The sequence below is a fragment of the Oryx dammah genome, unplaced genomic scaffold (genome assembly GCF_014754425.2).
Source record: "Oryx dammah isolate SB20612 unplaced genomic scaffold, SCBI_Odam_1.1 HiC_scaffold_29, whole genome shotgun sequence".
In the NCBI taxonomy this organism is placed as follows: domain Eukaryota; kingdom Metazoa; phylum Chordata; class Mammalia; order Artiodactyla; family Bovidae; genus Oryx; species Oryx dammah.
Window position 1 is genome coordinate 62,202,471 of NW_024070213.1, and position 23,046 is coordinate 62,225,516.

At 41.2% G+C, this 23,046-nt stretch overlaps 1 pseudogene; it reads left to right on the plus strand.

Moving 5' to 3' along the window:
* The first annotated feature begins 20,563 nt into the window (after positions 1–20,563).
* LOC120857521 lies at positions 20,564–20,729 on the plus strand (annotated as a pseudogene).
* The last annotated feature ends 2,317 nt before the right edge of the window (positions 20,730–23,046 follow it).

Below are 23,046 nucleotides of genomic sequence, written 5' to 3' on the forward strand. Positions count from 1 at the left end.
GGCATAATAGTGCTTTTCTTAATGCTTTTACATTTCTGTTAATTACCTTTTTAGTCATATAAATGGTCTACAGCAAAAGAGCCAACTCTAATTAAAGTGTGAATTAGCTGGTCATTCTGGCATGTGTCAAAAGATAGAACTTACACAGTAGATTTGCTTAAAGTCAGTTCTCCTTCAGGATGTCATTTGAATACTATTAACAATAGAGACTATAAAAAAAAGTCTGGGAGAGCCCAAACCAGAAAATCATCTTTAAGGAAAATCTTTAAACTATAATTTCCATGAACATTGGGGTACATGTCTCTTTCGCTTATGTTTTTTTCAGGGTATATGCCCAGTAGTGGGGTTGCTGGTCACATGGTAGATGTGTTCCTAGTTTTTTAAGGAATCTCCATTCTGTTCTCCATAATTGCTATGTCAGTTTACATTCCCATCAACAATGTAGGAGGGTTCCCTTTTATCTACATCCTCACCAGCATTTATTATTTGTAGATATTTTGATGATGGTCATTCTGACTAGTGTAAGGGGATACCTCATTGTAGCTTTTTCTCTTATAATTAGTGATGCTGAGGTTCTTTTCCTGTGTTTATTGACCATCTGTATGTCTTTTTTGGAGAAATGTCTGTTTAGGTCTTCTGCCTATTTTTTGATTGGGCTGTTTGTTTTCCTAATATTGAGTGGTATGAGCTGCTTATATATTCAGGAGATTAATCCTTTGTCAGTTGTTTCATTTGCAATTATTGTCTCCCATTTTGAGCCAGAACGTGGAAGCAACCTAGATGTCCATCGATGGATGAAAGGATAGAGAAGATGTGGCATATTTATGTGATGGAATATTACTCAGAAATGAAAAAGAATGAATTTGAGTCAGTTCTAGTGAGGTGGATGAACCTAGAGCCTGTTATACAGAGTAAAGTAAGTTAGAGAAAAACAAATATAGTATATTAATGCATATATTGGAGAAGGCAATGGCACCCCACTCCAGTAGTCTTGCCTGGAAAATCCCATGGACGGAGGAGCCTGGTGGGCTGCAGTCCATGGGGTCGCTAAGAGTCAGACACGACTGAGCGACTTCACTTTCACTTTTTACTTTCATGCATTGGAGAAGGAAATGGCAACCCACTCCAGTGTTCTTGCCTGGAGAATCCCAGGGACGGGGCAGCCTGGTGGGCTGCCATCTATGGGGTCACACAGAGCTGGACATGACTGAAGCGACTTAGCAGCAGCAATGCATATATATGGAATCTAGAAAAATGATACTGATGAACCTATTTGCAGGGAAGGAATGGAGACACAGATGTAGAGAAGAGACTTGTGGACACAGTGAGGGAGGGAGCGAGGGGGTCAAATGGAGAAAGTAGCATCAACATAATTACACTATCAGGTGTAAAGTGGTTAGCCGGTGAGAAGTTGCTGTGTAGCACAGGGAGCCCACTCTGGGGCTCTGTGATGACCTGGAGGGATGGGATGGGGGAGGGGAGGGAGGCTAGGGAGGGAGATGTATGTACAATTATGGTTTATTTGTGTTGTTGTATGGCAGAAACAAATACAACATTGTAAAAATTAAGAAAATATATTTAAATAAAAAATAGAAAAAAACATAATTTTATACATTTTAAAAATGAACGACAAGCCCACTAAGCTTTGCCAGGCCATGGTCAGTTGTGGATACTAAGTGGTTAAACCCTGCCTTGCGTTTGTCATATTATGTGAATTATGGGATGCGAAGTGACAGAATTTATGCAACCTTTGAAACATTCCAGAGCAGTGTAGCATTTAAGTGAAGATATTTTAATGGCCCAATTTGTTCAGACTGCTTAAGGATAAAAAGTGATTTCACAGGATTTGTTACTATTAATCACTGCAACTCTAGTATTTAGTAGATGGTGGGCAGGTGTTTTTAGGATTATACTAATAACAAAGGAAAACAACAGATAGGTTTTAACTAGTCTAATTATAATTAGACACAATTAATGTAGCATTTAAATTTAGAATAAAAGGGCAAGGTTAACATATTATAAAATATTATAATTAATGTGTTAAATGTAGACACAACAATCTTCATTTTGTAATTAATCATTCTGCTTACCGTAAGTCATTAGTAACAGATTCAAACTAAGCTCAGGAGAAAATGAAAAGCGTCATTGCTGAATTCCTGGTGTCTAGAAGGAGACAGGATGAATCATATTTTAAGAGACCTCTGAAAAAAGTCCGTTTTAAAAAATGCCAAGACTTGGGTTTGTTATTATTCTCCTGGGGCACACACTTTGAAATGATATTTTCACACAAGATAGAATCAAATTTGAATCCTGTCATAGCCACAAAATGCAGAAAGTCCAGATCTCACAGGGAGTAACATTTAAATATTAAATGTTTGTGTCCGAGGCAGAGATGACAAGAATAAAAACCATCCCGTTTCAAGTGAAATCTCTGTCTGCTTTGTTTTTTAAACTGGGTTAAATTAGCATTTCTGTTCAGATTGGCCTGAATGAATACAAAGTAAATATGATAAGCAGCAAAGAGTTTGAAATTACAGGGTTCACATAGTCAAAATGCTTCTCCATTTCATGGAAGGCTCTTATTTTCATGGAAGCATAGGATTGTTATTTATAGGCTGTGGGACCAAAATGACTGATGGGCCCATCAGTCAAACTGGATGCTTAGTGCAGTGAGAAAGACCAAAGAGATAATTAACTGAATTTTTTACTTTCTGATAAATTGTTGGCATCAGATAAGTAGTCTTAGGGTCTTCACTGTTTGGCCCTTTCCTCCATTTTAGGACCTATATCTTACACATGTCAGATTATCTTACATGTGTCACTGGGTGTCCTGAAAAGCTCCTGCTTCAAGGAGCTACCCTTTCCTTATATGTTTAAGTAAGAGAAGCCAGAGTCCCCACATCCCATATGTTAGAGTATTTGAGGAACATACAACAAAGAGGTAATTTTTCTTTACTTATGTTCTAAATTAGTGGAGGAAAAAAACCCCAAATGATTGTATATCATGTGTATATTCGAGTGATTGTAGAAATAGGACAAAATATCCCTTAGCAAAAAAGAAGCTTTTCAAAAAGTGATCTACAGTGAAAGTGAAAGAGTTTTACAGTGAAAGTGAAAGAGGAGAGTAAAAAAGTTGGCTTAAAACTCAACATTCAAAAAATGAAGATCATGGCATCCAGTCCCATCATTTCATGGCAAATAGAGGAGGAAACAATGGAAACAATGAGAGACTTTATTTTTTTGGGCTCCAAAATCACTGCAGATGGTGATTGCAGCCATGAAATTAAAAGACACTTGCTCCTTGGAAGAAAAGCTATGACCCACCTAGACGGCATATTAAAAAGCAGAGGCATTACTTTGCCAACAAAGGTCTGCATAGTCAAAGCTATGGTTTTTCCAGTGGTCATGTATGGATGTGAGAGTTGAACTATAAAGAAAGCTGAGTGCAGAAGTACTGATGCTTTTGAACTGTGGTGTTGGAGAAGACTCTTGAGAGTCCCTTGGACTGCAAGAAAATCAAATCAGTCAATCCTAAAGGAAATCAATCCTGAATATACATTGGAAGGACTGATGTTGAAGCTCCAATACTTTGGCCACCTGATGTGAAGAACTGACTCATGGGAAAAGACCCTGATGCTGGGAAGGATTGAAGGCAGGAGGAGAAGGGGACAACAGAGGGCAAGATGGTTGGATGGCATCACCAACTTGATGGACATTAGTTTGAGAAAGCTCTGGGAGTTGGTGATAGACAGGGAAGGCTGGTGTGCTGCAGTCCAAGGGGTCACAAAGAATCAGACATGACTGAGCGATTGAACTGAACTATAGATCAAGATGTATGTAGCACCTTGGCAGCCTCTACAGGTGAACTACAGCATATGTTGCCTTCAGAATTTTGGAGCAAAACTCTGCTATCCTTTGTAGATGACTATTTTTCTTTGGAGAAACAACTTATGGCTTATAACTAGGTCTTACTAGTGACTCAACACTGAACTATGGGCCATCAAATGAGCCTGAGCTGCCTGTTATAAACTGAGTGTTGGCTGTCCCCCCGAACCGTAAAGCTGGGCCTGCAGTACAGTTTGAGAAGTCCTGAAGGGAGAGGTGAGTTGAATGGACAGGTGGCACAGATGCTCATGGCCCCCACTCTTGTTATCTTGCTTCCTCTTTCTCAACTCACATGAATAGCCTCATAGGGAGTTCCCCATGACTAATGTTGACTGAGGAAGAATAAAATTCAGGCCTAGTTTATAGATCTGTATGATATGTGGCCCAAACCAAAGCAGATAGGTCAGTAAGTACTATTAGCCCTGTCTGAGGTGGCTCTGAAGTACAGTAGTGAAGGAAAGTCTTATTGTTGGACAGTAATTCAAGGGGTACATCCAGTTATTTTTCCTGGAAGAAGAGATGCCTTGAGATATGGCTCTTTGCTGATCCATGCATGCATGCATGCATAGTGGCTTCATTTCGGTCTGACTCTCTGCAACCCTACGGATCTCTGTTCATGAGATTCTCCAGGCAAGAGTACTGGAGTGGGTTGCGATCCCCTCCTCCAGGAGATCTTCCTGACCCAGGGATCGAACTCGCATTTTTTATGTCTCCTGCATTGCTAGTGGTTCTTTACCACTAGCATCATCTGGGAAATCCATGCTGATTCACAGACCATGGCTAATGGTTTGATAAGATGGTCAGTGTTATGGGCTGGAATGTGTTTGCCTAAGAAGCAACACAACTGGAAAATTGATGACAAGGAGAGGTATGGATAGATCTTTCTGAATGGTCATAGGGCATGAAGATGTGACTGTTCATGAAAGAGCAACCTCAGTAGAGGAGAATCTTAACAATCAGATGGAAAAGGTGCCCTGCTCTGTAGACATCAACCAGGTTCTTTTCCTAGTCAATCCATCCTTGCCCAATGGGCTCATGAACAAAGTGTCCATGGTGTTCGAGATGGAGGGTATATATGAACTCAGTGACATGGACTTCTGCTCACTAAGGCTGATCTGTTTACAGTCACTGCTGAGTGCCCAACCAGCCAATAGCAGAGACCAACTCTGAGCCCCACTACGTGGCACCAGTCCCCAGGAGGATGAGCTGGTGATGGGTTGATTATTGTACATTGGACCACATCCATCTTGGAAGAGGCAGTATTTGGTTCTTACTGGAAGTGACACTCTTGATATGAATTTGTTTTCCTTGCCCTCAATGCTTTTGCCAAAACCACCATCTGTGGAATTACAGAGTATGATTCATGTCAAGGTATTCCCACAGCATTCCTCCTGACCAGGGAACTCATTTACTAGTAATTGAAGTGCAGCCGTGGACTCATGCTAATGAATTTCACTGATGTTACTGTGTCCCTCATTGTCCAGAGGTCACCGGTCTGTTAGAATGCCAGACTAGCCATTTGCTGATTTAGTTTCCATGCCAGCTGGATAGCAACACCTTGTAGGTTAAGCAACACCTGGAGGGTTAGCACCAACCCTCCAGGATGTGGTATATGCTTTAAATCAATGACCAGTGTATGATACTATTTCTTGTCTTACTAGGATCCATGGGTCCAGGAAAATACTGTGAAAGTTGGGAGTGATTCCTGTCACCATTGCCCATCATTGTTGTCAGTCACTAAGTCATGTCTAACTCTTTGAGACCCTTTGGACTGTAGCACACCCAGCTTCCCTGTCCTTCATCATCTCCTGGAGTTTGCTCAAACTGTCCTTTGAGTCGGTGATGCCATCCAACCATCTCATCCTCTGTTGCTCCTTTTGCTCCTGCCCTCAATCTTTCCTAACATCAGGGTCTTTAGCCACTAGTTATTGAAGTTCAGCATGGGGCACCAGTCACACTTGGGTTTCAGGCATGTTGTCACTGATGCTGCACATCTTGGTAGTACAAGGCAGCAGCCAAACCAATAGCTCCTCCAGCTCCTGCTGGATCACCTCCTTCAGCTTCTTGGAATCCTGGGTGAAGAGCACCAGCTCCTTCTGTAGACCACCTGTGTCACTGAGGTCAGAGGTAACAAGGCATGAGGGCTCCAGTTTGTCCTTGCTCTCCCCTTTTCACACCAAGCTCTTCCTCCCAAAAGGTGGTCCTGAGGCTCTACAGAGACTTCAAGCCCACAACAATCAAGGAGACCAACAGCCTTCCATAGAATTCCTCAGCAGCTCCCACTATTATATTATATGTATAAGCTCCCATAGTAAATCCCACATAGTGGTTCTGCTTGTCTGGCAAAATCCAAGTGACACAGCATCCCTCTGACAATTTCCAGGGGAGAACTTGGTCTTCTTAGTCATGTATTGGTCTATTTCCTGCTTCTCAGAATTTTCAAATTCACTGTTGTCTCGACTCCTGCATCTGTCCTCTTGTTTATGTCCTGAGTCAATCAAAATGCACAGCATGGTGACTTCTCCTTCATTTACCTCAGACACCGCTCACAAAAGCAGGGAATTTCATAAAAATTTTATGGTTAAAAATGAGAATTGCATTGAAACAAAACACCTATAACAGATGACTTAAAAACTGCTTATTTTTCCCTCTTGTTTTGAAAAGTCCAGCTCCCTGGCCCTCTGCCAACTGCCAGTTTCCTCTTCTTCCTTCTCTCTTCTCTTTGCCTCTCTAGTCTGCAATCCCCTCCTTGCTTCTGGCAACTCAACATTCCTTTCATTAAAATGTGTGGAACAATTCAGCTCTTTCTCATTGTCTTGTCCTTGATCATGCTATTGTGTGTTTTCCCTTTCATAACCAAAGAGGCCAGCAGAGAAAGATTTCTCCTGAAGAAGTCTGCTGCCAGTCTGTGCCCCCACCTCCATATGGTGAACTCTCTTACATTAGCTCTCAATGGAAAGGGACACCATGCTGTCTGTCATCCTACCACAGATTTACTCTAAGTCAATCCTATAAAACCAAAACCTTAAAAGAAAGATTGGCAAAATGATTGTTTTAGGAGATGTAGGTCCTGCTAAAGAAGAGCCTTGAGAAGGTTTTGAATTGCAGGCAGTTTGTACCAGCTGTGGGTTGCAACCTTTTTTCCCCTGGTGAGTTGTTCAGGATGTCATTGTGTATAAATTTCAAGCTACCCTTCTAGAAGCTTTCACTTAGAAAGTTAATATTTCACTTTTTTAAGAGTAAAAAGGAAACCCCAGGCTGTATTTTGGCATGTGAAATTCTGTGCAAATTGTAGCATGTCTTTCTCCCCTTTGGAGATATATGTATTTACCAATTTAAAAAATACAATTTAAGAAAGCAACAGAAGTATAGCAAGGTGGGTATTTAAATTCAGAGAAGGAGGCAAAAAATACAGAAAATTGAGGAAAGTGGGAGAGTTATTTTTAAAATTTATCCAAACTTGAATATAAGCACCTTATTTTAGCAAAAGAATGACTTATTATAGCTATGATGAGTTTATCATTATATTATGAATTTTTATATGGCCCCACAACTTTCCAGGATATTTGAAGAAAGACTCTCCAAACTGAGAGACTGATAATGTTTCATTGCCTCTTTACTATTTTTGTGCTACAAGTTAAGTTATAATAAAGTTACATTAAAGTTTTGATATTTTATTTTGTTAAATTAAAATATAAAGTGAAAGGGAAACTTAACCTCTTTTTGATTGGAGAGATTTTAATCACAGATTTTTATGCTCTCAGTGTGTGATGTCTTGTCTACCTCTTTCTTCCCTGACACTGAAGAGCAGAAAGAGGAGTTTTGAGGGAGAGAAAGCCTGAGGGAAATGCCTTCAGTAGTTGCTGTGCAGAAGGACAGACAGAAGACCTTGTGGGCTCAGTATCTACAGTGCTCCTGGCTTGGTACCCAGAGTGCTGCACGTTCCGTACCCATGGTACCCTGGCATCCAGTTGACTTCATGTCTCTTTAGTGGTATGACCGGAGCCCCAGGACTCAGAGTGTGAAGAAATCCTATCAGATTCTTCCTTAGGAGTCCGTTCATCACAGTTGCTCTAAAGCAATGGTTTCTTAACCGTAACTGGTTCATGGAGGTCTGGAGATTTTAAAGACACTTTCCAGAGTGAAATGCACAGACATATATGCACAAAAATTTTGCAAACAACATCAGAAAATTTGTAGATCCCATGAAAGCTATCCAAGAGCTAAGGTAAAATCCCTAATCGAAATCATTATCTACTGGATAATTATATGGGCCTTCCTATTTTTGAACATAGAATAAACTTTTCCAAAAATTTCTGGCTTAGTCCTGAGTGGCACTCAGCTTGTCTGGAACTTAGAGGAGGAAAATATAGATTCATATACCCTTACAGGGGTTTAACTCAGGCTGAATGAATTCTAAGTGAGGCCAGCCACAGAAAAGCCACATTTGTCTCTTTGCTGCTGAATTCTAGGTGAATAAATGGTACCTGGGCTTCCCTGATAGCTCAGTTGGTAAAGAATCTGCCTGCAATGCAAGAGGCTCCCGTTCGATTCCTGGGTCAGAAAGATCCACTAGAGAAGGGAAAGGCTACCCACTTCAGTATTCTGGCCTGGAGAATTCCATGGACTATACAGTCCATAGTGTTGCAAAGAGTCAGACATGACTGAGCAACTTTCGGTTCACTTCAAATAGTTCAGTTCAGTTCAGTTCAGTCGCTCAGTTGTGTCTGACTCTTTGCAACTCCATGGACTGCAACACGCTAGGCCTCCCTGTACATCACCGACTCCTGGAGCTTGCTCAAACTCATGGCCATTGAGTCGGTGCTGCCATCCAACTATCTCATCCTCTGTTGCCCTCTTTCCTCCTGTCCTTGATGCTTCTCAGCATCACAATCTTTTCCAATGAGTGGGCTCTTCACATCAGGTGGCCAAAGCATTGGAGTTTCAGCTTCAGCATCAGTCCTTCCAATGAATATTCAGGACTGATTTCCTTTAGAATTGACTGGTTGGATCTCCTTGCAGTCCAAGGGACTCTCAAGAATCATCTCCAACACCACAGTTCAAAAGCATCAATTCTTTGGTGCTCAACTTTCTTTATAGTCCAACTCTCACATCCATAAATGACCACTGGAAAAACCATAGTTTTGACTAGATTGACCTTTGTTGGCAAAGTAATGTCTCTGCTTTTTAATATGCTGTTTAGGTTGGACATAGCTTTTCTTCCAAAGGGCAAATGGTACTTCAAATGGTATTTCCAAGGTGCAAATGGTACCCAATAAATAATTGTTGAAAGCTCTTGCTTTAGAGTGTAAGTTTACAGTGGGCTTCTCTGGTGGCTCAGATGGTAAAGAATTTGCCTGCAATGCAGGAGACCCAGGTTCAATCCCTTGTTTGGGAAAATCCCCTGGAGAAGGGAATCGCTACCCACTCCAGTATTCTTGTCTGGAGAATCCCATGGACAGAGGAGCCTGGCAGGCTACAACCCAAGGGGTTGCAGAGTCAGACACAACTGAGCAACTAAGCATGTACACACACATGTAAAGTGGGGTGAGAGAACAAAGTGGGCTGTTGTGTGCTCATGGAGTAAGAGGAGTGCCCTTGGAACTTGAATGATGGGTAAGATGTATAATTGGGTGTGTGGACCCTCAGAGAACCTGGGCTAACCCATCAATAAGGGACTCCCACCCTCCTCTACTCACTCATAGTGGAAGGAAACCTGGATTATATAAGAAATATGAGCTGTGGGTAAGGCTGCTGGAGGACCAAGGAAATTAGGGAGTTCTTGATACAGTGATGATCCAAGTGTTGAGGAGGAAAGTCTAGTCACTGGACAGGGAAAGCATGAATGCTCCCTAACTGAGCTAAGTGTCCCCAGTTTGGAGTAAATTGGAAAGACAGGGTTATCTAATTTCAATCCTTTATCCTACTTCAGTAAAAGTGGACAAAGTTAGTGTTGGGGTTTCTGAGGGAGCAAGCAATTTGCAACCCTTTCCATCTAAATTCTGAAACAATTGAGAAATAGACACAGGAGTCCGACTGGAGTAACCAAATAACTTCATTATTAATAGAGCTCGGTTAGTGAAAGTGGCTTGAAATAGGTACCCAAATGGACTCATAAAACTTGTCACCTCCCCGCCCCCACAATCTCCAAGGTCATGTGGCTCGCTTGGGGAGAGTCAGAGCAGACTATTGAGGTTTAAATCCCAGCTCTGCCATTTAGTAGTTCATTTGCTGTGAAATCCTGGGCAAAGCATTTGCTTTTCCTCTCTGTGCCTTGGGCTTTTCATCTATAAAATGAGGATGATAATTAGAGTAGTCCCCAACATACGAACAAATAAGAGCACATTCCTAAGTCCACTTTGCTTGTAAGTCCAACAAAGTTTAGCCTGGGTACACAACTAACACAATTAGCTGTGTAGTACTGTACTGTAATAAGTTTATAATACTTTTCACATAAATAATACATAAAAACCAAGCAAATATAAAAATAACAACCAAAAAAAAAAACCCCATGAATAACGGGGTTCAGAGTACAGCACAGTTCTCTGAAAAGTACAGTAGTATAGTACAACAGCTGTTTCATCCAGGGACTGGTATCAAGAAAACAGGCAAGTATAGTCACTAACTGGAGGAGGCAGAGGAGGTGGGAAACGGTCGTGCTGAAGGATCTAGATATCTTTAAATTTCTTAATAACAAATTGCTCTGGGGAGGAGTCATTCTGTTTAGCTTCTTCTATCCCCTAGCCCAGAAACTTGAGAAGGTACCCATACATTGTTGGTAATTTTTACATTTTAAAGCAGGTAAGTAGAAAAAGCAATGGCATTTTAGAGAAGGTAAGCAGTTGCACAAATATCCTCTCTGTCCGAGACTCCAAATGACCTGCTTTCCTTCACACAGCCCGTGACTCAGTGGCAGGAACAGCGACAAGACTGGCCTCGGGGTCAGTTCCCCAGGGGGAACAGAGCTGGGGACCAGGCTCGGGGGGCTGGGTTCAGGCTTCAGGGATGTGAGGAGAGGCACTAACACTTTCTCCTCCCAGGCTTGGGAACATCCAGACACTTCTCTGAGCACACTTCTCCAATCTGCTTTCAGCCGACTTTCACTTTCTCAAGTTTAACCTTGTCAGGCTTGATGATCAACAAGGTTGCAATGAGTATTCATAGAAATTGGTACAGAAGTTAATGTCCAGATCTGCATGAAACGCAGGCAGGAATGAAGACAGTGACACTTACCAACCTTGACAGAAGGGACAAAAGCCTAAACTCTACAAGGAAACGTTTGTAGCCCTCATCAGCGCGGCGCTGTGTATTGCAGACAATACACGCACTTTAAAATCTCAGGATCTAAGCATTATGGAAATGACAATGACAACTTGAGGAGAGCTGTTGTCATTGTGAGAAGATTCTTAGAAACATGCACTGCTTTTCAGCGTCCTTAAGAATCCCTTTGTCCTTGGTTTCAGGTACTTTCTTCTGTAAGTTTATAAGACATATATCAAATTCTTCCTGAATCTTTGTAGTTTCTGGATATTTATGGTCAATTATTAATAAGTAGAAAAATGGAAGGAGGAAGAGAAAGAAGGCAAATTTTACAGATATGTTTTGCTTTTTCTATACTTCCCGAAAAATTGTAGTAATATGGCACACACTCATGTAATGTAGAGGATAATCTCTGTTTAAGGCATGGTGACGAATAGATGAATTCATGGTATACAAAGTGAAAGAAATCCCCCTTAATGAATGTGCTCGCTAGAAAATTTCCAATTTTCTGGTTTCAGTTGGCTTTGGGTGCTCGGGTTTTACGTCATACCTGGGGGAGTGTATCTGCTCTTTTGTGCTTCACTGGTATGGGCTGGATTATCAATGTGCCCCAGATGCATTGTATTATCAGTGCATCCAATCCACAGCTGGAGGAATCCTTCTTAGGATTCTAATTAGAATTGAGCATTCACAGTTAGATAGCTTCTAAGTCCTTTATCTTATCTTTTTTTCTGGAAATGGTGGGGAGGGTATTATTAAAATTGTAGAAAATACATTCAGGAAAGAAAATATGTCAAAATGCATTTTTATTCACATGATGAAAAGACTCTAAGATAATTATTACAATCAATAATAACTATTATTGTTCACATGTCTGCTTTTTCACTGAGTGATGGCAACCGTATGGGTAGACATTATCGTTATCTCCATTTTATAGACAAGGAAACTGAAGCTTGGAGAGAGTTAGGTGGATGGCTCATGTCTGTACAAATAGTGAATAATGAAGAGAAGATGTAAACCTTGATCTTCTCTTCTTTAAATCTTGATGAAATGATTTGCTTTCTTTGTTACTTCAGTTCCCTTGGTTTAAGCCAGGGTGTATAATTGAAGTATTCATGCTTAAATATTATTTTATTTCATCATTATTGTGCTTTTGCAAAAGATGAATGGGCTTTAGTCTTATAGGTCAAATGTTGCATGTGTTTCCAGGTAAAAAGTACAAAGCCAGGAAGTGTGAAAATAAGACCTGAGCTTTGGCCATTAGGATGTGACAATTATAGACCAGTCTAGTAGAAATGCAATGGGCAAAGAAGAAAGCAAGTATAAGGTAGGAAGGCATTTGATTACAAGTAATAGAAGAATAGAAATATCTGACCGCAGTGCCTTAACCAAACAGGGGTTTTATTTATTTTTTCTTATAAGAAGTCCAGAGGTGGGCAGTCCGCGGCTGGGGAAGCACCCACACAATGCATCAGAGTCCTAGCTCCTTCTCTCCTTCTTCTGCCATCCTTAGTGTTTGTTTTCAGGTGTGTTGCCTAATGATTGTGAGTTCGCTTTTCTATCTCTAGCTCCAACTACACATTCTATACTGGAAGAAGTGCCCGCCCTGTTTGCCTGTGAGTCTATCTTTGGTGTTTGGAAAGGGATGCTCTCTGCAAAGACTTCCTTCTGCATCTAGAGTTAAGACCTGGGTCTCAGGACTTCCCTGGTGGTCCAGTGATTGAGACTCTGCTGTGGGTACAGGGGAAATGGGTTTAATCCCTAGTCCAGGAAGATTTCACATGCCCTGGGGGAAACTTAATCCTGTGTGCCACAATTACTGAAGCCCATATACTCTAGAGCCTGTGCTCTGCAACAAGAGAAGCTACCACAATGGGAAACCCTGCACTGCAAGCAGAGAGTAGCCCCCGCTCACTGCAACTAGAGAAAGCCTTTGAGCAATAATGAAGACTCAGTGCAGACAAAAAAAAAAAAGCAACTATGTCTCAGGGCTACCCTAACTGCAGGGGAGTCCAGGAAGGAGAATTTTTCAGCTAGGTTCACTTCCATACTTAACAAAATTATGTACCGAAGAAAAAATAAGGGAAATGGATGTTCAGTGAAAAAATATATAAGAAATATACAATTCTTAGATTTTTGCGTTTTGGTTGGAGAGGTCAGGAGTGAGAGTAAATGGACAATGATAATTGAAAAATCACTTAAACCAATTGCTCAGTTGGGAGAGGCTACTGACCAGGGCTCTCGGGCATTGAACTTAAGTGTATTCAAATGGATGAGGAACTAACTGGTTCAGTCTGGGCTTGACTCACTGATAACCAGCACTGCAGAACAATGTCTGGAGTGATGGTGGGAGGCTATAAGAATAAGGTGGAACCAAGTCAGAAAATGGCCAGGGAGGATCAGCACCAGGAGAAAAATGTCAGCATTTATGGGGCATAATTTTTAAGGCCAAGTCAAACAGTCAAAGTGACCTCTCTACCTTCCCAAGAGGCAGTATCTTACCTGTCTCAAAGTGGTTTGCAAGTTGCTCACTGACAACAGATGGGCATCTTAGGAAACTGGTCTGTTTCTCAGCAGAAAAGCCCCCCATGCTGCTAGGTTTTTGATTTGGTGGTAATGTAAATGACTACAAGAGCGATACAGGCCTGGGGCTAGATTTTGAGCAAGAAGACGATGATTACCCAACGCTGCATCTCCTAGGAAGGTTGTATTAATATTTTGCTACATTTCATTGCTTGCAGAACCTACATCTTGGAGCTGTTTGTCCAGCCACTAATTGCCTTCACATCCCCTCTGTGTTGAAGAAAATGAAGATAACTGGCATGGCTGGCTGGTCACTGGGCAGTACACCCATGGCCACAGAATGGCAAGGCTGCCTGGGGTCTAGGTCTGTGATTCTGTCCTCCTTACCCCTGTGTTCAGGCCATCAGTCATATAGAAGTATGTGAAGAAGGCTGGGCGCCGAAGAATTGATGCTTTTGAACTGTGGTGTTGGAGAAGACTCTTGAGAGTCCCTTGGACTGCAAGGAGATCTAACCAGTCCATTCTGAAGGAGATCAGCCCTGGGATTTCTTTGGAAGGAATGATGCTGAAGCTGAAGCTCCAGTACTTTGGCCACCTCATGTGAAGAGTTGACTCATTGGAAAAGACTCTGATGCTGGGAGGGGTTGGGGGCAGGAGGAGAAGGGGATGACAGAGGATGAGATGGCTGGATGGTATCACTGACTTGATGGACGTGAGTTTGAGTGAACTCTGGGAGTTGGTGATGGACAGGGAGGCCTGGCGTGCTGCGATTCCTGGGGTCGCAAAGAGTCGGACACGACTGAGCAACTGAACTGAACTGAACTGAACTGGGAGTCCACTGCTACAGGAGCTGCTTGCCCTCAAGTGGCAGCTGGGGCCATGCAGATCCAGACTGCAGGTGGTCTGGCTAGCGTCTAGCCTATGGAGTAATGTGTGGGAATGTTGAGTCTCAGGCTGGGCTGAAAGATGGTCAACAGTTCCCATGTGGAAGAAATCAGGGAGGAGACCTGAGGCCCAGAAGTCCAAGGTGAGGAGGAGAGTCCCGTGTTTAGATATGTTAATCAATAGCAATAGCAGGGAAGAAGATCTAGTTTGCAGAAGCCAAAGTCTAGGAAGACCAGAGCCATTAAGGGCTGAACCAAGGGATGAATGCTGGGCCCTATTAATAGAAGGCACAGGGCTTCCCTGGTGTCTCAGATGGTAAAGAATCCGCCTGCAGTACAGGAGACCTGGGTTCGATCCCTGGGTTGGGAAGATCCCCTGGAGGAGGGCATGGCAACCCACTCCAGTATTCTTGCCTGGAGAATTCTATGGACAGAGGAGCCTGGCAGGCCACAGTCTATGGGGTCGCAGTCATACACAACTAAGCGACTGAGCACAGTCCTGAGGTAGGGGCAGTGGTGTGAGTGCTGGTGGTAGTTGGTAGTGGTCTGTGTGTAAAAAGGTGCTGGGGTTGGTGTTGAAAATGGGTAAGTCTGGTTCTCCCAATACTGAGGCTTGTCTGTTTTACAGCAGTGGTCTGAGTTGGCCACTGTGAAAGTGTGGCACCTGCGCATGGTCAGCAGGGTCTGCACTGTTGGAATCTCTCTGAGTGGATTGTTGGAAGTTCTGCCATTATTAAGAAAGTATTATAATTTTTAATCTCTTTGGTGCCAGATGTGGTTCAATCTCTATATGCGTCCTCCTTTTCCATTGTTTAAAATGGAGATATTTCCTACTTCATGGTTCCTGGGAGAGAGGTTATGAGTCTAAATGAGATTATGTGGTCTTGGAATTCCACTGAGGAAATAGCTATGTAAATTCAACGTATTGTTATTCATGACATGTGGTGGAGCTGAAAACTCTAGCTACTACCCAGTCATGCAGACCATAAAATTAGACTTCCTATACTGTGCACAGTAATTCTCTTTCTTACAGTAGAAACCACAAACCAATTTTGCCTTACAGAAATGTGCTCCCATACAAATTTTTTAATACATGTTTTAAAGACTGGCTCAGTTTTACCATGAAGTTACATCTGAGAAGAGTGATGCCATCTAGGAAATGTGTTTTACCTACAGGGCCATGCATGTTTTAGATGCTTACCAGGAGCTGACTATGAAGATCATTAATCCAAATGACCTCACAGTTTTCATTTTTACATCACTAGTTCAATTAAGAAATAATTTTCAGTAATATAATTGCAAATGTATTACATTTCTGATCCTACTTATATCCAGGCTGTAGGCATTATCTGACTTTTTTGGATTACTCTTTAATTCTTTAACAGTTGCAACGTTTTCTTTGCAAGTGCATTATGGGTAATTTATGTTGTTTTGACTGTTTCTTTGACGTAATTTGCAATTCTGCACCCAGAGTTGTAATATACTACAGTTTAGATAAATGGCACAGAAATACAGAGGTTATCTATGTAAAATGATTCATATTTCAAAATAGGGACTTCTGTAAAATAAAAAGTATACATTGCTATTAATCACACTTTTTATATTACTTTTTTTCCCTCAACTGAGATTTGTTGCATTTACTATTGAACATATTTCCAAAACACATTAGTTAAATGGAGCTGAAAATCATGCATGCATATTTTATGGAAAAAATGTGCAGATATATTTTCAATTTTAAGCTATAAACTATGGCTTTTCTTGGATGATTAAAATATTCTGGCCCATTTAAAATGAGCTACATAATAAAAGTGTTGTGCAATAATAATTTTACAATGCTTAATAATACAAAGTGCTTTATCTGAAAAAATGCCTTCTAAAAGGTTTTATGCATAATTTAAGCACTTCTGCTCTGTGTAAAAAACAAGTGAGTGATCTGGAAGTGGAATTAGAAATTGAAAGGAATTGAAAAAACAATTAAAAAACCAGACTTGGAGTTTTCTGCCTCTGTTTGGTAGAATCAGGAAGCAAGGACACATTAAAAGGTTTCATGTTGACAACTAAGGCAAGTAGGGCAGAGTGACACAGTAGAAAACATTAGGTCCAAACTTTCTCTAATACAGGTTTTCTGGCTTAAAAAAGTGGGTACAAAGGGTTATTGAAGTTTATTGAATATGCTTCTTATTGTCAATTCATGTCACTGAAGAGAGTTTGCCCTTGCACACACAAGAGAGGAGCTTTTAGATCTTCAACCAGACACCTGCCAGTACTACCTTTAACATGCAAACTAGCCAAGGGAGTTTGCCTGCTTCTAGTCATCATCAAAGCACAGAAGCTGGGGAAAGACTGCACACATCCTCCCGGCACTGACCCTGAGCATCCCTGATGAAGAGGTGAGAGAACTGTTAGGTGTTTATTAATGAAGGTTGGGCTATTGCCATTTAGAATGGTCCAGAAGATGAAGTAATTTGGAAAGAAACTTCCAGTATGAAAAGAGGTGTGGAAAATCAGCTTCAATAGGAATAGATTAATTACTAACTCAAAAGAAAACCATGAAAAAAAAAAAAAAAAAAAAAGAAAACCATGACCCACAATATTTTTTTAAAGTTGAAGGCATGGTAAAATAATGGTGGATTTAAAAAATTACATATTTAACTAATGACTAGATGGTCAAATATAATAAAATTCCAAAATATCCTAATTGTTTCAGTAAGAAAATTTGATATATAGGTTTTATCTTCCCAACACCGTAATTCTGTTTGGGTGAATTTTTGTTTGCCCTTGATGAAGGTTTTCGTTGTATTGCTGTGGATTGGGCAGTCTTAAATCTTTTGTTTTGACTCAACTTCTCATGACCTAATTTCTAAAAGGACACAGTTATAAATTTGGTCTTTTCAAAGATTTTTTCTTTAATAATGTAATTTTAAAAAGGCATAAATAAAGCATGCGTCTGCTGAACATGGTCTAGATATGATCTCATTTGGAGGCACAGTTTTGTGTGTGTGTGTGTATGGCTTACTTCATTAGAGCCATAGAAAATTTGGACAGAGCTTTGCAAATGCCATCCAGAACCTTGTTTACAAGAAAAGTTGGTTGTTCTTGTTTCTACGGCCTTATTCTTGTTGATGCTGTTTAGTCACTAAGACTCTTTGCTACCCTGTGGACTGCAGCATGCCAGGCTTCCCCGTCCTTTACTATCTTCCAGAGTTTGCTCAAACTCATATCCAGGGAGTCAGTGATGCCATCCAACCATCTCATCCCCTGTCTCTCCCTTCTCCTCCTGCGACCTCAATCTTTCCAAGCATCAGTGTCTTTACCAATGAGTTGGTTCTTCACATCAGGTGGCCAAAGTATTGGAGCTTCAGCTTCAGCATCAGTCCTTCCAATAAATATTCAGGACTGATTTCCTTTAGGATTGACCTGTTTGATCTCCTTGCTGTCCAAGGGACTCTCAAGAGTCTTCTCCAACACCATAATTTAAAAGCATTGATTCTTCGGTGCTTAGCCTTCTTTATGGTCCAACTCTCACATTTGTACATGACTACTGGAAAAACCATAGCTTTAACTATACATCACTTTGTCTTTGCTTTTTAATATGCTGTTAAGTTGTCATAGCTTTTCTTCCAAGGTGTAAGTGTCTTAGTTTTGTTGCTGGAAAAGGGATGACAGACCACTTCAGTATTCTTACTTTGAGAACTCCATGAAAAAATGGTATGAAAATGGCTTTATTCTCTTCCTGCTCTAAAAGTTTTAATGCATCAAGTTTAATTTGATGGGTGGTGGGTGGGAGAGCTTTGGGGATAAAAGGGGAGAAGAAAGGGATATATAGATATAACTCTCTTTACCTCCACACTTACCATCCTTTTGGATTTGGCCTTCTTGTTGACAACTTTGTATTAAGGGGTCTTCAATCATCACTTCTTTGAGTGCAGTTATGACATTCTCTACAGCTCTCAACATAAGACAGAGTAAACAGTGACTCTCAACAAAGTTAGTGGAGGTGATGGAATTCCAGTTGAGCTATTTCAAATCCTGAAAGATGATGCTGTGAAAGTGCTACACTCAATATGCCAGCAAATTTGGAAAACTCAGCAGTGGCCACAGGACTGGAAAAGGTCAGTTTTCATTTCAATCCCAAAGAAAGGCAGTGCCAAAGAATGTTCAAACTACTGCACAATTGCACTCATCTCACACGCTAGTAAAGTAATGCTTAAAATTCTCCAAGCCAGGCTTCAGCAATACGTGAACCGTGAACTTCCAGATGTTCAAGCTGGTTTTAGAAAAGGCAGAGGAACCAGAGATCAAATTACCAACATCCTCTGGATCATTAAAAAAGCAAGAGCGTTCCAGAAAAACATCTATTTTTGCTTTATTGACTATGCCAAAGCCTTTGACTGTGTGGATCACAATAAACTGTGGAAAATTCTTAGAGAGATGGGAATACCAGACCACCTGATCTGCCTCTTGAGAAACCTGTATGCAGGTCAGGAAGCAATAGTTAGAACTGGACATGGAACAACAGACTGGTTCCAAATAGGAAAAGGAGTACATCAAGGCTGTATATTGTCACCCTGCTTATTTAACTTCTATGAGAAATGCTGGGGTGGAAGAAGCACAAGCTGGAATCAAGATTGCTGGGAGAAATATCAATAACTTCAGATATGCAGATGACACCACCCTTATGGCAGAAAGTGAAGAAGAACTAAAGAGCCTCTTGATGAAAGTGAAAGTGGAGAGTGAAAAAGTTGGCTTAAAGCTCAACATTCAGAAAACGAAGATCATGGCATCTGGTCTCATCTCTTCATGGGAAATAGATGGGGAAACAGTGGAGACAGTGGCTGACTATTTTGTGGGGCTCCAAAATCACTGCAGATGGTGACTGCAGCCATGAAATTAAAAGATGCTTACTCTTTGGAAGGAAAGTTATGACCAACTTAGCATATTAAAAAGCAGAGACATTACTTTGTCAACAAAGGTCCATCTAGTCAAGGCTATGGTTTTTTCCAGAAGTCATCTAAGGATGTGAGAGTTGGACCATAAAGAAAGCTAAGTGCTTTCTGAATTGATCTAAGCATCTTCTGAATTGATGCTTTTGAACTGTGGTGTTGGAGAAGACTCTTGAGAGTCCCTTGGACTGCAAGGAGATCTAAGCAGTCCATCCTAAAGGAGATCAGTCCTGGGTGTTCATTGGAATGACTGATATTGAAGCTGAAGCTCCAGTACTTTGGCCACCTCATGCGAAGAGTTCACTCATTGGAAAAGACTTTGATGCTGGGAGGGACTGGGGGCAGGAGGAGAAGGGGACGACCGAGGATGAAATGGCTGGATGGCATCACTGACTTGATGGATGTGGGTTTGGGTGGACTCTGGGAGTTGGTGATGGACAGGGAGGCCTGGTGTGCTGCGGTTCATGGGGTCACAAAGAGTCAGACACGACTGAGCAACTGAACTGAACTGAAGTCAATAAATATTTGATGATCAACTTTACCTTAGAGAAAACTACATTGTCCATTTCTGATATAACCTAAATGGACAAGAAGTTTTTGTTGTATTGGAGTGTCAACAATAGCAACAACCCCCTCCCCCAGTGCAGAAGCCTGCAAATAAGAAAAGAGCTTTATCTGGAATCTCAAGAACTGTAATTCTGGAGACACAGATTTAGGTAAAAACGAAAGCATTCTGGGGAAGAGAAAGAGTCAGAGGCTTACAAAGCCAAAACCCATGAGACTGTACTCTGACACAGGGAAGGAAATATTTGTCCTTAGGGGATGGCTACCATGAGTTGTTTCACGGTAAGGATGCAGTAAACTGGCTGTCATGAGCTATTTTACAGTCAAGGTCTGATACGTATTTCGAGTCTCTGGAACACTGGGTAGATGTCCTGGTTGCCAGTGATGAGATGATGTTGCCCAGATTCCTTTAGGGCACCTGGGTTCCTAGGCTCCAACACACCTCCCACCAGACAAGTGAGCCTGCTTTCTGGCTTTGGACCCCTGGCCTCACCTCTCCTCCAAATGGACCCCAACTGTTCCTGCTTGATTGGCAACTCCTGCATCTGTGAAACCTGCAGATACACCTCCTGCAAGAAGAGCTGCTGCTCCTGATGGCCCCTGGATGTGCTGACTGTGCCCAGGGTGCATCTGGCAAGGGGCAGCCGACAAGGACTGCTGCTGTGCCTGATGTCAGGGAGAGCCTGTCCCAGGTATTAACAGAGCAACCAGGACAAACCTGCATTTTATTATTTTTCATACAACCTGACCTGATGCCCTGTTCTTTTTTTCCTATGAGATATGTGATTTGCAATGTAAGTTGCTGATTAAAAAAAAGGTCAGATACCATCCAGTTGAGATGTGTACACGTACACTTTCTCAGTGGCCTCTCAGCTCTATTTTAGAGAGCTCTTTTAGCAATACTAATTCCATTTTTACTTTTACAGGAGTAATATTTAAAAACTGTCCAAAACAGCTTGAATAGTCAAAATATATTTTAATGTAGGTTGTCTTGGTCCACCCTTTGATAAATTAACACCGAGAGACATTTTAGTTGAGGACCACTTGATTCCCTCTACCCTGTATGTACAACACTCACTTTTGAAATGACAAGACTTCCTGGAATGCTTAGCTAAGCATTTAAATCAGCTCTGAAAAATCACTTGTTTCATATTGCCTTTTTGCCATCTGTTGTCATTTATTTTGGTTTTATTTATTGATTTTTTTCCCCCGGAGCAACTCCTTAGGAGAGCATTACATGGATAGAAATAAATAATTGTTGGTTGATTGATTATGATTACAGAGTGTGTGTTCTGAAGTTGGAAGTTAAATAAGCCAACATTGCAGCTCTAAAGAGGGTGGATGAGGGATTGGTTTGATAGAGGAAGACCCCAATCCACAGCTGAGAGGGCCAAGTGAGATGCCTGGAGGGCTTTGCCTACTCTTGATTCTGAATCTACACAAATTACTTTGGAACTGACTGTAAACAAGTTAAATGGTTGGCTGGTGACACAAAGATGAAGAAAATAATGAATGCATACTAGGCGACACAAAAGATTTGGAGGGATTTGTACCAGCTTTGTAACCAGGCTGTCACGTGGGAAATAAAATTTATTGTTGCTAAACATTGAACATTACTCCTGAGGACTAAAGTAATGAACACAAGTGAAAATAAATAGCATTGAACTAACTAGAGCAGCAAGACTTTCAAAAGAGCACCCGGGAGAGGAATGAAGGGTTTCTCTCTAAAATTGTCTAGATAACATAAAGGCACAATTCACCTATGCAATAGAATTAGGCTAATCATAACTGCCCAGATGACAGGTCAAAGTGTTTAGTTATATCCAATTCATTTAGTTATATCCAATCCGTTGACACTTGCCTCCCAAATTCCAAAGAAAGCATCAATATTTGTTAAAATATACACATCAAGGTTTTATATCCCCAAGCTTTTGAAAGCAGAGCAAAAAATTAGAATACAGTTTGGGTATTATTAGAAAGGTTTCAATTCAGCATCTGTATAGAGTGGTGAGTAAACCTATTAGACCTTGAGCTATTGCCTAGAAAACATGAATGACAATGAAAAGTATTAGCTTAGGGATAGTCCCCACCTCCCCCAAGGAAAGAGTCAGAAACTCTTATCACTTGAGACAGTCAAAATGGGGATAAAACATACCAAGCAAATTATTTTTTCACTGTTGTAATTCTTAGTAAACATAATGAAAGAAATTTATTTTATTTTCTCAATGTGTTTCTCCTCTCTCAGTTTACCATTAGTACATCATAAATCAGTTTCGAGCCTCACAGTAAGCGTGTTTTTCAGTGCCTCCCCAAACGCCCATATAATCATAAATATATTGTTTAGGACAATGTCAGGATTGTCACTGACCCAGGGACTGAGTCTCAAACTGTACCTCTCCTTAGGAATAAGGTTAGTTTGTTTGCTTTTTTAAAAACGCATTGGCCTCTCTCCATCAAGGTACACTCTGCAGGGTCTATGTGGGGCTTCTGGGCACAAAGCCTTCCTGTGTCCATTGTTTTTTTTTGATTTTTGGAAAATCAGCCTCCTCGACCTTTCCTGAATTCCAATGGGCATATTCAAGCAGTTGCTAATTAGGGAAAGGAGGGAGACCAGGGAGAAACACTCAAGAGAAACAATAGTGCAACTCTAAGGCAAGGTCCTGGTTCCCTATTAAAAGTGTGTTCCGTTGCCAAGTTGTATTCTATTCTTTGCAACCCTTTGGACTGTGGCCTGTCTGCCAGGCTCCTCTGTCCATGGGATTTTCCAGGCAAGAATACTGGGGTGGGTTGCTGTTTCCTTTTCCAGGGGACCTTCCCAACCCAGGGATCAAACTTGCGTCTCCTGTGTCTCTTGCATTGCAGACAGATTCTTTACCCACTGAGCCACCAGGGAAACCCTTCCCTATCAATGGATACACACAACAATATCTTTGAGCTGTTTTGCAGCTGAACTGCAATATCTCTGAAACCCGCTACAGGTGGGAGAA